Raw genomic sequence first — 14,271 nt, 5'->3', positions numbered from 1 at the left:
CAGCCAAAGTGGACATTTAAGTGTGTTTTTCACTTTTCAGCGTCTGAACAAAGGAACAACTAAATAGATCACATTTTTCAGTAGTTAGCGTGTCCATGTTTAAGAGACCCTTATTAGTCCCACAACGGGGAAATTTCACCTCTGCATTTAACCCATCCGTGAAGTGAAACACCACATACACACTAGTGAGCACACACACACAAGGGGGCAGTGAGCACACTTGCCCGGAGCGGTGGGCAGCCCAATCCGCAGCGCCCGGGGAGCAGTTGGGGGTTAGGGGTCTTGCTCAAGAACACCTCAGTCATGTGCTGTCGGCTCTGGGGATCGAACCGGCAACCTTCCGGTCACGAGGCTGGATCCCTCCAGCCAATGACTGCCCTTTTTGACTCTATTGTAGCTTTCATTCTTTAAATAGGCTTTCAGTTATTCAAAGAAATCACCAGGGATATTTTTCCACACCTCCAAAGTTCAGTCTTAGAAGTTGGTTGTATTTCCTACTTTTCAAAATCCAAGTAATCCCAAACACATTCAGTGATGCTGAAGGCTGGACAGTCCATTGTTCTGGGAACACCAGCAGCTTCTAAGATGCATAATTTGCAAAATTTCTTCTTTTTGTCTATTTCCTTTTTTTCAGTGACTGTTTCCTGATGCCTACACATCCTTTCACACTCAGTGTTGCATTGTCTTCTCACAGTGGAAGGATGGACAGAAACACCTGTGGATTTTTTTTCAGATCTGAAGGGAGAGTGGAGGTCGATTTTTCTCCTCTCTCTCAAAGATGAGTCAGTTTATCTGATAGTGTCAGTTTTGGTGGTCTAGCAGGGCATGCGTGCTTGTTGGGATTCCCTTTTTTTTTTTGAACACCAGTTTTGGAAACTCCTGCTTTTTAAATTTTTTTTTTTTTTTTTTTTTTTTTTTTTTTTTTTTCCCCCCTTTATGACCAAAGAAAGACCAATAATATATAACAATGCACTGAGCAGTCTTGGCATCCATATTCCTACTAATGTGGTACAGCGTTAATGAACTCAACAGAGGGCATATGTATCTAAACACACAGCACGTATAGTTAGAGGAGGGAAAGTTTGTTCAGATGTTCAATGAACAGAGCATTCCAGATGCCCCAGTTTGATTTTATAACACTGCATGTTCGAACAGGACAAGGTGTGACTGTAACACACGAACGCAGATGTTACAGCATCATCATAGGCTTATGAAGGCTGTTGACTAGCCATACATGCAGTGGAGCCAATGTTCTTGTCTCTGAGCAGAACTGATTTACACTTTAAAACCTTTGACAAGTCACAGCATGTTCTCTGACAAGCCGACTAAAAACAGGTGAAATCCAGTGTCTGAACCTAATATTAATAAAGAGATGCATTATGAGCAGGAGACCAAATCCAGCAGTGTGAACTTGAGTTATCTTAAATTTCTGAATCATTTAAGATGTGAACAAAGGCATTCACTGATATGAAATTTTATTTTAATTTTAAAGAAACTTGCCAAATCAGCATTGTTTACACCTGATGTGATGGGAACCAGACATCCGAAGCATTGGACGCCTGTAATAGGTTATGACTTATGCTGCCTGATATTTGAAAAATTGCTTTACGATTGTTATTGAGAAGCTTTTGACCAAAAGTGTATTTTTCAAAAATCCATTTATGGCCTAGGCGGGCAAGTGGCACAGTGTTTCCTAGCAGAGCAGAGCTGCCTGGGTCAGCATGTGCCTTTTCCAAGGACACGAGCAGTTTATATCTAGAGTCCTGGTACTAGTAACCCTCTGGTCCACTGCCCAGTCACCATCCAGGAATACCCAGTCAGTCCTGACGTTTAAGCTGTGGCATAGTCCCACACCTCTGCTCAAAACACCAAACAGCATGACTGAAGCCCGCAGCGCAGGGTGGACGCAGATGTCCACGTCACTTTATCACATCGTTACTGAGAGCAAAGTAGAACTATTTCAGTGATTTTTTTTTTTTTTTTTTTTTTTTTTTTTTTTTTTTTTTCCCCAGAAAACTGCAGACTAACTTGGAAAACAACACACAGAAAACACAAGAAACCCCTAGGACATAATTTTATGACTGTACCAGTAATGGCGTTAAATACGTAGCAGCTGAGCCATAAACAAATGTAAAATATGGCTGTTATGGTTCCGTTGTGGAAGTCTGGTTCCATTGATTTACATCAAATGTAAAGGAGGCCTTTTCCTTCTCCTGTAAAGCTACCGTTTTGGATTTGTTCCATCAGCAGTGCCATGCTGTTCATTCCCTAATGATTATGGACATCTCTTTACTGCAAGGTTGGTACAGTCGGTGTACATCGATATCAATGTATACCTATATCAGTGTTATGTGATATAGGCCTTTGCTATACTGATATCGCAGAAGGTGCAGTCCAAAGAAAACCACGCATCTCCTTTTGTCATTATTTTTATTGTCCTATATTATTTCAACACGCAACTTGTCCACGTTTGTGTGAAAATTTCATGAAGAATGGACCAATAGAAATGCTCTAAACTCATGGCGATATGCAAATGAGCCTCCTAACCAATCACTTTACACCCAATTTGACTCGTAGGGTCATTTCTGACAACTGTTTTATTGGGGCAGTCATGGGCTGGAGGTTAGGGATCCAGCCTCGTAACTGGAACGTCGCCGGTTCGATCCCCAGAGCCGACAGCACATGACCGAGGTGTCCTTGAGCAAGACACCTAACCCCCAACTGCTCCCCGGGCGCTGCAGATTGGGCTGCCCACCGCTCTGGGCAAGTGTGCTCACTGCCCCTTAGTGTGTATGTGGTGTTTCACTTCATGGATGTGAAATTTCCCCATTGTGGGACTAATAAGGGTCACTTAATCTTAATTTGGTAGGGCAATGCCACACCAACCATCATGTCCCACTAAACCTATTATTTTGTACCTGCTTCGATGTCAAAAAGTTATCTAAACTTTATGAACACTGTAGAACAGCTTGCTTTTATTTGGAGAGGGAATTCTAGCACATGCTTCCTCAGAGATACCTGAAGCACCACTGTGTCTTTTTAAACTGCTGTTGATGCAGCAACACTGAACAGTTTAACATGCTTGGAGGAGACCGCCGGATGTTTGGCTACCATTTGCGCTGAGGGATGGAGGCCCAGGGCGGGCCATCCTATGCAAGTGAGAGTGAGGCCAATTATGCTCTCGTGGCCTAATAACCACAGAGGGCTTTGGCATGTGGAACTTGCGGTCCCCCAACAATGGGGCCACTTAGAATGACCGATCAAAACGTCCTACAGGAGTCTTTGTGTATGTTCTGATAAACCACAGTATTAATGTAGTCCAGTAATTAAATTATTTTGGTCAAATGCAAGGAAGCCTTTAATCACATTATTGATTCACCAATGCATTTTTCATACTATTGTCAGGCATATCATCACAATACTGCCATACAAGTTTTTTGTCCATATTGTACAGCCCTAGAACATGCAACACTGTCTTTAACTGTGTCCAAGCCTTATCACTCGGCTACCTGCTGCCATACTTTAACCGTGTGTGTCTAATTCAATTCCACTTTGTGGTATGTGGTGAAAGGCACGCCCCTCAGATCTCTGTTTCTGCATGTCTTCATGACTGTGAGGACTATATTTATGAGCTGTATATTGGAGAACAGAGTCATGACTTGATTCACGTTAGCCTGAATTGCAGAGGGCCTCAGTCATGCTCGACTGCAGACACACCCTCAGAATGCCATGCCCAGAGGCTATAGCTTTCAGACAACGGTGACTCCAGTGCTTAGTGTTATTCATTCATCACTAATCACCATTCCTGGGCTGACGGCCAGTGATTGAGGTGCTGAGGTATAGTGCTAGTATGGTACTCCAAAAACCCCTTGAACCCTATGTTTATTAGCCAGTAGATCATATTACTGATATAGTTATGAGAGTGTGTAGTCATACCCAAGTATATGCCATATACCTGCTAGGGAACCGCTGCGTATACTCCCTTACCAATGCACAATGACGGGTAATGCATTCATATATTTGGCCATAACTAGCATTATGTGAACTACCAGCATTGATAGCAATAGTATTGATGGTATAATGCTGTTTTATTTTCTTTGCAGAACAACCAGTAAACTTAAAAGTGTATTTGTGAGTTTTCTTATGTTGATAATGGCAACATACTGTTAGATTATAAATCATACTTTTTTTTTTTTTTTTTTTTTTTTTGGTGGGAGGGGCAATTGAATGGTTTTTAAAATATGTTTTAGGGCATTTTCACACCTTGAAGTCTGGACCAAGGTCCAAACCAAGGTTCATGTTTTTCATGTCCTCTCCCATGTGCTACCATGGCATTTTTACCTCCTTTGGCTGGACCAGTTTTGGCCCTCTGGTCCCAACCGTGGTCTGAGGCACCTTTTCACACCTGCTGTTTCAGTTCGGACCATCTCAAAACTATTATAAACAACGTCAGCCGGCGCTTTCGTTACTATTTCAAGAAATAGTTTTCTGAGCTTTTAGAGGCATTGAGCTCTTCAGACATCTGGTTCCCATCAACACCACAACTTGACTCGGTTAGTTTCTCTAGAGGCTTTAAAACCAAACCACCCAGAATGACTTTGATTACTTACAGTATCTTAACCATTCAGTTAGGCCAATTACTGTTTTGAATTCCCCTTTCACTAGCTTCATCAGTTATTAGTGTATTTTAGAACAAAAAACGTACTAAATAAGAAATATATCTGAGGTAAGTTCACTTCAAGCATAAGATATACCTGAAGTGAAGTTGTGGTTTCCTTCCTCACTGCACCCATTACGATGCTTAGATTACAAACAAAACGTGTAGCGGTGAGTGCGTCTCACATGCTGTTTTCGTGTCTCTGAGGTCAGTATGAGTGAGATATTAGCAAAGGCATCCTCATGTGTTCTCCACGAGAGAGGAGCCCAAGGCAACTGTTGGCAGGGTTCACAACACAACACATTAGGATCAACAGTGGAAGCCCTGCATCCTCACAGCTGAGCTCCTCTACTCCACCATCAGGGCTCAAACCAGCCATGACTCAGCACAGTCCTCAACTCGGACCCAACATACACCTCAGCCAGGCCTGCCATACACTCTCTACAGCCACTGTAATGCAGCCTCAATCTGACCATGAACATCAGACACTGTCTGATCTGTTCAGAGCTGAGAAGATCCTACAGAAAATCCATCCCTCTCAGACTAAGTCTTTCTAAATAAACCAACATGAGTGCTTGTATCCTACTGCACGACTTCACTGGCTGTTTACAAGGAAGAAACATCTGACTCCTGGTCACGCAAAGAACACCGAGAGATCAGATACACTGTCTTTGTTTATGTCTGGTGGGAAGAGCAAAGGCTTTGACTTTACTGCACATGACATGCAGGAAGTGTCACGTTACAGTACTTTATATTGTAGGAGGAAATGCCAAAGTCCAAGAATGTGACTTATTTTATTATTTCTGAAACATCAATGACCGTGAAATGTAAACCAACCCATCGCGTGTGTCTTCTCAGCAGCTGGCGAGAAGTGACAGGCCCCACAGAGCGCTCGGCCAACATCTGTACTGTGCCACTAATATTCAATTCAGGCCAATTACAGCTCCTCGGTTCGGCCTCTAAATTGCTTTTTTAAACTTGATGGATTCTCCCCTAATGCGAAATGTGTGGGCTTTGACAATGGATTTACAGAGCGCAGTGGTGAAGGGCATTAATCTGAATGCACAGACAGCAGCGTGAAAGATGAGGGCGTTTAATGGAGTCATGAATCACACGTGCTGAGGTAGGAGAGATTCACTCCCGTGCCATCACATATTACAGTCAACCCAAAATCACTCAGGCCTCTTTAATAAACTACAGCACTGCTGCGGTATATAATGCTTGGGGGGAAAAAAGGCTGTTACACCATATACAGTATGGATAGAGGCTTATATAGGCTTGATTTACTGAATAATCTACTTATTTTTACATCATTTGAATAAACAGGCTGACCTTAACACTGCATAAACTTTTCATTACCAATGGACCAATAGAAATGGGTCCAAGTGACAATTCAGCATTTGTTTAAACTTATTTAAATTTCAGTAGAAACAGCCTTTAAATTCATTTTTCTGGAGATATGTCTGAGATTAGATATGTTCCTCAGAAATATCTCCTGGATATAAGAAACTCAAAGGAAAATAAGCAAAAAATGAAGTTTCCAAAACTAGAGGTCAAAAAATGATTGATATACAGAAAATCAGTACTTAGTTTTAATCTTTGAGAGTGAGGAGAAAATCAAGCTCACCTCTTATTTCGGATCTGAAAAAATCCAGAGGTGTTCATTAAGAAGAAAAAAATATAAGAAAATTTGCTACTCAAACAAACAGGCTCCTGTTCTCGGAACAACAGGCTGACCACCCCACAGTCTGTCATTACTTGGATTGTGAGAAAAAGAAAACATAACCAACTTCTAAGACTGAACTTCCTAAAAACGTCCCTGCAGATTTCTTTGAAAATCTGACCGCACGCTGTAATAAAGGCAATGGGTGGACACATTAAACACTGAAAATTCCGATATTATATTTAGCGGTTGACGCGTTTGTGTAATTTTCTGTTAAATATATTTGTTTTTCTGCTTTTCACCTGTCGCTACAAAATGAAGAACTTGTACTTAAGTCATTTTGACTGGACATTAAATGAAGAATGTAGTATATGGTTCTTTCTTATTCCATAAAGGTCTTTCCAACAACAACGTTAATACACAAACGGTCAATGCCAGGGTCACTTAGGTGCATACATTCTCCAGCAAATGCTCTGGCTAAAAGGCGAGGTTTAAACATAGCATGTATTTCCCCCGGTGCTTATAGCTCTCAAGCCTCTGCCAGTCATTATGGATAATATTACCACTGTTATTTTGGTATCAGGCAAAGACTATTGAACCCTATGTCAGTTTCCGTCTGCAGAGTCACGCTCTTTAGATGAGTGTCTGCTTATGAAGGCCTCATGTAAGGACCACAGCCAAGTTTTTCCTTTCTAGATCCCAACACTTTCAACCTATCTTCTAAATTTCTACATCAAATTCTCTTCACAAGGCCGCTTGTGTTAACTGAACCACTTATAGCAAACATCAGACCAACTAAAGACATACAAGCCATTTTGGCCGTCTAAAAGCAATTTCCCTCCAAAACGCCCAATTAGGCCTAATTATCTGTTACTGGCTCTCTGTGGAATGAAGATAGAGGGACAGTTGGAGGTTGATGCAGTCAGCAGCCTCATCTGGATCCCTGATTTATGTGCGGAGTCAATAATAAATCTACAAAATGATGCGTAATACCACATTTGCATTTCCTCAGTGCATTTCAGTCTCGCAGGTTCGGTTTTAGTAACTGTGCGTAGGGAGCAAACTAATAACGTTACACCATGATGCATTTCCTGTTGAGAGAGTTGCTCTGAGAACAGTATCTCACTTCTTGGTTGAATTCCACTGCATTATGGACTTCTCCAAGTGATGGATGACGAGCTATGACTAAGAGCCGTTTTGCAATTAAAATTCATGAGGCCATTCGAGAGACGTTGCGAAAGCGGTAAGAATCTGATGCGCTCATGGGGAAATTGGTCAAACCGTTCTCAAAAACTCCCACAGCCATAACGACACACACCGATACTCATAAACATTCTTAGAAATAGCTTTTCTAATACCCACACTCATCAGAGGAAGTGCTATTTGGGACCTGCTCCAACTAGACTAGGACCTTGTTCTGCTCAAAACATCTACACAGCGCTACAGGAGGGCAGGCGCAGACGTCCACACCACTTTATCACATCATGACTGAGAGGAGAATCTGCAGAAAGTGCAATTACTTATGTGATTTCACAATGTCTTCCCAACAAGGTCATTTTACTGGCAAATTCTCAGGAAACTACAGACTAGTTTATTTATAAAAGCATAGGAATCTCTGGGTAGGAGACTCTCTGGGTCTCTGAAGCTTTTGTGTCATTGTAGATATGTAGTTAAATATTAAGTGCTATATGTATAGTTACTTCTGTACATTTGGTGATCCTAAGCCACATCCCACTTGAAACCTCCCATCCCCAGAGGCTTGGGGTCCCTAAGCAAGTATCAAAAGTCTTTTGCACACAAAGCTGGTCAGCTGGACAAAGCTGGACTCTCTGCCGACAGGCCAACGGTGAGACTATTAAGCCACTGCTTGTCAAGTCAAATCAGCTTTATTGTCAATACTACAATATGTACAGGACATAAAGTATTGAAACTGCATTACTCTCAGACCCCGTGGTGTAGATGTAACATTAAATAGATGGTAAAGAGGAAATGCGTGAATTTAAATAGACAAAAAAAAAAAACTAATCATAAAATTAAACACAAATTCTAGAACAACAGAATAATGATCCAACACTGCAAAGCCTCTACAGCATATATATATATATATATATATATATATATATATATATATATATATATATATATATATATATATATATATATATATATATATATAAATGGTATCTCACTGTTGTCAGAACAAAACCTTGTATTTTTCAGGTTTTGACATGATTTACAAATACCTGTTACTCTTTACATTGCCTGTAAATTTCGTGAGGAGAGGACCAAAAGAAATGACTTGGAAAAATTCTGGTTCCAATGACTTACATTAAAACTAAAATATGTTTTTTCCCTCTCCTATAAAGTTACCATTTTGGAGATACGAGGTTTTGTTCCCACCGCAGCCATATTTAACTATGAAAGGGCCCGTATTCTACAACGCTTTAGATTGTAGAATATGGATAGTCTATTTATGACATCTGTGTGATTTTTCTCTATCAAAAAGTTAAAATGCACTTTTAAATACCCCTTTTGCAATCTCTCTTTATCCCTTGGAATTAAACTGTTTTCAGTACTGCGTCTTTAAGGCTGCTATATGTAAATGAGCTCAGTTCTGATTGGCTGATTCAATAAGTAGCCCAGGCTGAAACACTCTTTATTGTGTCAGTGAGTGGGCGGGGCTAACTGCAATTGGCCAAATAGGTGGATATATGTGAGTACATGACGCCACAAATTAAGATTCATTCAAAACAGGCCATTTTTGCAGGTTTCCATTTAATAAACAAGTGAGATTTTCCATGATATGGATGATTTACTTGTTAGATGTATCATTAAGTGATCTGTTCATTAACTCATGCTTGAAAAAAATCCTCCTATTAGGAAATAGTAAATTAGGCCTATATCTGTATCAATATACACCTATTACTTTTATTCAGGTAATTTCTGTCTTTCCAGTTACGGTACATTCAGCTTTGTGACTTTAGGGTTAAAAAGCAACGCAGACAAAAATAAAGGGCACGGAATAGAGCAGTGACCCATCCTGGTCCAGGGACATCCAAACAAAGGGATAACAAAAGCATACACATTGGTTGCCATGGCATTTTGTTTTACTGTGCAGGAAAGCACAGATGAACCAGTCAAACCTCAGTACGTCACCAGCTGGGCCCACTCCAGGAATCGAGTGCACAGCAGACGAGCGTGAACACAGCAGACACGGTTGAGCCTTTTAACCCTTAGACGTCTAGAGTTGCCGTTTGAGTCTGGAGTTCACTGCATAACTCCAGTCACATAAATACGTAACGACATAATTACGTACATAATGATGTAATGAGTGACATTTACGTTCAACTCTGCTTATTAACTGATCAGGTTTATCGACAGACTCTTCCAACTTCAAGACATGGCAACAGTTTAAAGAATGAGGTGCAATGTGAGTTACATCCTACATTTGTTCAATGTTGCCTTAACGAGCTTTAAAGACATTAAACCTAATAAACTGGCTGTCTGGTATTCGGCGTTCAAGCCTAAAGAAGTGGTTGCGCTGGTGCTCTTGAGGGGACAACGGCCTAGAGATTCATTTCTGATAAATTCCATTTAAATAACAACTTGAATATTAGTCAGAAAAATCTGATTTAGATATTTTCTCTAAATCTTTCACTCCTGTTGTACACAGTGGAGGGTCTTTGGAGGCTTGGGGAGGTTGAGCCCCTGCATTTTTGCTCTCTAGGCCGTAGCCTCAAGATCTGTTTCTGTGAGGTGAGGTTAAGTCAGCCTTGCCCCAGGAACAGAGCTAGTGGGTCAGCTTGGGTTCCACAAGCTTCAATGCTCTTGTGGGCCCCTCTAGATTTTGCCTTAATCAAGTCCTACCTGTCACACATCTGCATGACCACAATATAGGTATTCTGAATAATACCTGAGGAATGTAGTGGTTAACACCTCTGCCTTCCACGCTGTAGACTGGGGTTCAATCCCCACCTGGCCAAGCACCCTACACTATACTAATAAGAGTCCTTGGGCAAGACTCCTAACACCACCTTGGCCCCCCTGTGTAAAATGACCAAATTGTAAGTCGCTCTGGATAAGAGCGTCAGCCAAATGCCATAAATGTAAATGTAAATAAGAACTAAACATTGGCAGTAAGGGGTGTTAAATAACTTGCTAACATTTTTTGTAGAAGGTTTTCCAAGTCACTGTGTTCATGCTGGACCTCAGGGTTCACTGGTTTTGTTTAGTCATTGAGGAAGAGCCAGACTCTGTTCCCACAATTTGATGCCAATTCAATTAAAGTACAAGTATAGTTGACCGCTCAGAACCGAGTGGGAGAGCAGACCAATCAGAGCACAGTGGGGTCATCGGGAAGTGGGGCTTAAAGATCTCAGAAAGAGGGCGAATAGAAATGTAATACAGTATATTAGAAAAATGTGTTTTTGGAGCACTGAAGCATGTAAATCTATTCTAGTAGACCATAAAAATAAAATTATGAACATAAAGAAAAGACTTTCATCTTTGAGACAGAGGAGAAAATTCTGTCCATCCTTCCACCGCGAGAAGACGACTCAACGCTGTGAGTCTGAAATGACGTGTAGCTGCTAAGAAGCCCTTACTGAGAAAAGGAAATGGATATATTTGCGTCATGAGAAGCAGAAAATGCAACCAAGTTACTGAACTTTGCACATGTGGGAAAAACATCCCTGCATGTTTATTTGCAAAGTTGTAAGCAAGTCTCCTGAACAGAATGCCAGCTTTTAAATCATGATCCTTTTTTATTTTTAATTAATTCATTTTTTTTTGTGCAGTCCGGGCTCCCCTCTGACCACACAAACACTGAGGTCATGCACTAACGCAGGGGACGGAGACATGAGGATCGAGAGAGATTCTGGTGACCCCTCAGACAGCGAATGACGAATAAAGCTGCATTGTGTGTGTGAACAGTGAGACTGAGCGAAGCGTAGAGTGCATCAGCAGCGAGTCCAGAGAATGAGGATTAGAGCACTTGGGTCACATTGACCAGGAATAGCTGTGTAACAGTATACAAGCACAAGGCCATGCCAAAATGAAACATCACCACTCCGCAGAGTTCAGGGCCGGTTCTATAGCCCCACAGGTTTCCCTTATGGTCAACATTGCTGTGTCTCTTGTAAAGCCGTTCGAGACGGATTTAGAGAAATGCACGTAGTGACGTCTGACGTCTAGAAATAATGTGAATGCAGTTTCAGCTTTTAATTCACCCGGTATGCAGATTAACACCATCTACTCTTGTCTGTTACCCCATACAAAAATCTGATAGATGACCATATATGGATATATATTGTAAAGAGTCAGGCAAGCGCATATATGTTGTGTAAGGGTCAATTAATGGTCATATGCATGACCTATGGATCACACATTTCCGATAGGCCTATATGCATAATATATAGACCATTCTTATATGTATGGGGCGTATATTATGCATAAATGACCATTAGTGTACCGCACCATATATGTACACAACATATAGACTATGTACATACAGTTTAAAATATATGCCTGACTCTCTAATATACACACGATATAATGTTTAGATATCAAATAATGGTTATGTGTGCATAATATATGGATCTCATATACGTCTGATACATGGTGTTAAAAAGCTTATGCAGCACGAAGCAGGCAGTATGTGCTACCCATGTCTGGATGTTGTCTGTCCTACATTATTAAATATGTATTACACACATCAGATGGTAGGTATATGTTGATACATGGCCGAAACATATGTCCCCTATTTGAAAATGGCATTGCCAACATAAGTTGGGTTTAAGGGAAATTCATGTATGCCATATATTTATAACCCATATATTGCCCGATATCAGATTTCTGCGTGGGCAGACTTTTGCCACCTCAGTAACCCAAAGAAAATGCCATTTCATATTACACACATAAAGACCACCTTTTAATCCCTCCTGCACTTACTTCTAAATCCAAACGGTCATTTCTCCTCCTCCCGGGAAAAAGGGTGCCTGCGCCTTTAAAAAAGAAGCCACGTGTTTTTCTCCTTATAGGAGAGTTACTGCTGAAGCGAAGCGGCTGATTCTGCCTTTGTTATGGAAATGGCGTTCAGCGTTTTTCCATAATCTCCAGCTTTCTGTCACTAACAAAAGGAAATGAGAGAAAGAGGTGAGCAGCCCGAAGCTCGTCTCGAAGTATACAAGCAGTAGTTCCACCGGAGGAGCATTTTATCCGGTAAAGTTGTCATAAAAACATTGTTATCCAGTCCAAAAATGAGCTTTGGCTCGTAAAGCCGCCGCTGGACGCGTCCTGTGGAGCTGTGGCGGTGCTCCTCATAGGTGGCAGGAGCTGAACAGCTGTCTCCGTCAGTGGAGCCAACTCATTTCCTCGTCACACAGGAGAGAGGGATGGAGAAGGAGGGGTGAGAGAAGGGGGGGAGAGAGAGAGAGAGAGAGAGAGAGCTGCGGCTCGCCCCTGAGTCAGAGCTTCTCTCAACAGAGGTATTTATTCACGAGGTGAAGGTTGCAGCCCAGTAGGAGATGCAGGGTTTCCTCTAGGATGAAATGCTGCTCTCATTTCTGACTTCTGACTGCCACGCAGCCGAGCTTATAGCCTGATTCCTAAACCCTCAGTGGTCAGGTGTTTTGGGATGGATTTGAAGGGTCCACAGCCTGGAAAACCAAACTGTCCTCACTTTTAGTCTAAATGAAATCGTTTAATGTACTGTTAAAGTTTAAAATACCTTCCAGGCATTAAAGTCCAGATGCACACACTTGAATTCCATTGTTTTTGTGATGTCATGAAAGCCAACACATTTGCATATGAAGGGTTTCATTCCAAAATGCATTATAAACACACAGGATTTGCTTCTTTTTCATTTTTTTTAAATTTATTTATTTTTATATATACATTGTTGACAGTGCCCTTTCCAGATAAAAGAACTTCTAATGCTATATTAAGAGTAATACCACCTTTATTAGAGAAATTAGTGTTTTCAAATAAACAACCGAAGTATTTCTTTTCTAAAATGAATTGTGTTTAAATGTAAAAATGCAAATGAATGAATTTGTCACAGGAATTCTGGTCACTGGTGTCATCAGGACTCCCAGGTTACTTTTTTCTTCATTTTTTTATTCTCATTTCTTTGGGTCGAGGCTCATCAGAGAGGAAGCGTCTCAAGACACGAGAAGGCGAGTCCGTACTTGATCATAAATTCCTGAATTTATTAATAATTTTGTTTATCAGGCAGCACATAACTTCCCTGGTGTTATGCTTTGGTGGCTGGGTAATCAACATGTTATCAAAGTGATGCCATATATCATTTTTATTAGTGATTTTTATTTTTTATTTACTTTTTTTTTTTTAATTCCCGGGCCAACATTCCTTGGCCATACCACCACCCCCCTTTTCCAGGGGACATTATTATTATTATTATTATTATTATTATTATTATTTCTTTTTCACTTTGTTATTAAAGTCACAGCTCATCATTTATTAATGATCATACAGATATAAGGTGATGGGTGGTTCTGCTGCCACAACACCCCTCCAAATACCACCACCCTCACCCACCCTCATTTATTAATGATTTTAAATAGTTGCACTAGGTGCCAACCACCAGTGAGTCAGTTTACCAAATCCTCAATTTTTAACCGGAATGTCACTGGAGTGGTCACACCCTATTCATACACAAATACCTGTAAAATTCATTTGGAATCAAGTTCTCCTTTTTGCCTATATTATAACAGGAGATGTTGATGGACATATTAAGGCTATTTAGTTTTGTGATGAAAGAATTAGATTTTCAGAAAAAGGTATCCACCTGAATTCCCACTCCAAATGGAGAATGGCCCATATCAGTCTTAAAGGTATAGTAGGTTGTTAATTCTAAGGCATAAAGAGAGGTTGAAATAGTAATAGTCATGTAAAACAGTCATGTAAAAATGAATTATGCTTGCTTTAAGTA

The 14,271-nt window shown here is 40.7% G+C and overlaps 1 protein-coding gene across 3 annotated transcripts in view; it reads right to left on the bottom strand.

Annotated features, from left to right (window-relative positions):
• phldb1b (pleckstrin homology-like domain, family B, member 1b) overlaps nucleotides 1-14,271 on the bottom strand; it is a 112,790-nt gene that overhangs the window by 66,403 nt on the left and 32,116 nt on the right. The window contains exon 1 of one of the 3 annotated variants that reach the window (XM_037546591.1): nucleotides 12,270-12,682. The exons of the other annotated variants lie outside the window; for them this stretch is intronic. The gene's annotated coding sequence lies outside the window, so the exon portion shown is untranslated. Of the gene's footprint in view, nucleotides 1-12,269; nucleotides 12,683-14,271 lie in introns of those variants that run through there. 3 annotated transcript variants of the gene reach the window in all.

Source organism: Pygocentrus nattereri, chromosome 17 (assembly GCF_015220715.1).
Source record: "Pygocentrus nattereri isolate fPygNat1 chromosome 17, fPygNat1.pri, whole genome shotgun sequence".
Taxonomy (NCBI): domain Eukaryota; kingdom Metazoa; phylum Chordata; class Actinopteri; order Characiformes; family Serrasalmidae; genus Pygocentrus; species Pygocentrus nattereri.
This window is presented reverse-complemented; position numbering and strand designations above follow the sequence as displayed.